This window comes from Protobothrops mucrosquamatus, unplaced genomic scaffold, assembly GCF_001527695.2.
Source record: "Protobothrops mucrosquamatus isolate PMUCROS unplaced genomic scaffold, P.Mucros_1.0 scaffold624, whole genome shotgun sequence".
Lineage (NCBI taxonomy): Eukaryota > Metazoa > Chordata > Lepidosauria > Squamata > Viperidae > Protobothrops > Protobothrops mucrosquamatus.
The window spans coordinates 811853-814287 of NW_015386920.1; positions in this window are offsets into that span (position 1 = coordinate 811853).

Below are 2435 nucleotides of genomic sequence, written 5' to 3' on the forward strand. Positions count from 1 at the left end.
ATCTTACTAGAATCTTTTTTAGAAATTGTAAAAAAAATAGGTAATGTTTTTGTCTAGGATCCTATGAGAATATTTTAAAATAAAAAGCTCAAAATAATAAATGATATCCAAAACAATTATTTTTTCTTGATTTTCTGCAGGAGCTTACAATGTTGTTGGCAAGACAAATGTACCAGAAGACAAGTTGTTTATTTTTATGTTCTTTATAAACTACCTTCATTTTCTATGCATACAAACTTTAATATATGTCTCATTTAATATTTATAGTGAAGAAAAACAGTAAGCTATGAAATGTACTTGACATAACCTTTCATCTAACTATATGAAGGTATAGTCCTAAAACATACATTTAAAAGGCACCATTATTTGTGTGAGCAAGATTTGCACAATTTTCCCTGTATTGTGTTTGCACTGAAATAAATGGTTCCTGCCAAAGAGAAGTAGTTTAAGGCTTTCAGCCAAGTCTAGCTTCATCAAGCAAGGAAAGTAGGTAAATATGTTTCTTAAGGGCATTTATAAAAACTGATGCTTATATTTTAAAGGCATTTAACTTGCAAACTTTCTATCTTTAAATGACTTTGCCCAAGGTAGAATAGACATCAGGGGTGGCTAGCTACTTCAGAAACTAAATATTGTTAGTATTTCATCATCAGCTTCAAAATATCCTTAAGGCAAAGGTTTATTTTTTTAAAATGAGATAGATAGATTAGATGAAATTATTTATTATTATATACTCCAGAGTCAACTGGGATTGCTCCTAAATGCTCTTACAAATATAATAGCCAATCTTGAGTAATTTTAGCCTCAAGCTTTTTGACTTTTTATATGCAGAGATAATGGGGGATGGAAGATGCAAAATTGAAGATTTTTGGCTATACAGCAAATTCTGCCCAACCATGTCTAATAAATTATACAGAATTGCAACTAAAAATGGTTTGGGATTGGAAGAATTCCCAGAAATAATATGCAAAATATATTACCCTTGATAGTTAGGAGATGTTGTATTTTGTATAGTAGTTGATGCTATATGAATAAATATATTCTGTGTTAAGTGCTAGAAATAAAGTATAGCCCAATGTTACACTTTAACAAATTACTTAAGAAATTGTTTTCAAGTAAAATTCATTTATTCCTACCCATTTGCTTCATTTGTACATATCATCATATTTAACAGACATTACATCTGTGCCCATGTTATTAATCTTGACTGTAGATATTTGGTTTAAATATATCATTATTTTTTCCTTAATTATTTAAGCTACTCCCGAGCTATATAAAACTATTATGTCCTTGTATTATTCTAAGACCTATTTAATTACAGTAATCTTTCTATATGAACTTTCATTTTAAATAATATAAGGAATTGTTATAATATGCAAGATTTAATGGAATACTTAGAATATAAAATAGTATCCTAATCCTAATAATAGAATCATGCTTCAAATAACTGTGCATAGGGTTTTAGCTTAATTCAGAAGGTACTGATTAGACAATATAGGTATTAAATAAATCATTAAAGCAATACTTCAATGCAATAAAAGCTAGCTTGCTCAAATTAGAAAACTGCAGCGGGATATAAATTTATTAAAATAAAAATAAATAATAAATAAACATCGCAGACTTTGAATTATTAATACTTTAAAAATAGCAACAGGGATTTTTTGTTATTTCTGTTCCTTAAAGTTTGTTCTATCACACTGGTTAATATTCGTCACTTTTACAGCCAATTGAGAGTATACAGTAAAGAGCCAGTTGACAGAGTTAGTCCAATAACATGCTCTATGTCTGCCTGGAAACTTGATATAAAGCCTTGAAAATCATTAAACATAAGCTCCCATGGCACGGGCAACCAGAAAATCAGGCAATTTTATTGGGAGTGGATTGGACCCCAAAGAATGATAAAATACAGCTTTCCTCCTCCATCTTGATTTGTTTTTTTGACACTAAAAGTCCATGTAGGCTGAATCAAACAATTTATGACAAATGTATTATTTGTCCAGTGCAGAAACATTAATAAATAGATCCTTGAGTATTGTTTCTGTAGCTTCATGAAACAATATATATATTTAAAAAACTGACTTTGTTTTTAATTCAATATGCAATATTTGAATTCCATTAGGGATTTTTGAAATTAAGTCTAAATAAAAGTAGTTTGGAAAAGGCTATTATAAAATAACTGTTTTGTAGTGCTACTACAGCAATGGAACTAAACATTTCATTCACATTTCTGCTGAGTAAGATATTTCACCCAGTTCTTTTGTTGATAATTGCCTAATTAGGTTCATTACTACTTGCTTGGTTAGCGAAATTCTGAAATGGTTCTTACTCTGCTGTATTTATTAATTCATATGGGAAGCGATTGTGATGGGTTCCCTGGATGACAGTTTGGATGATGAGGAAGAGCCAATGCAGCTCCAGGGACTTCAGATGGAGGT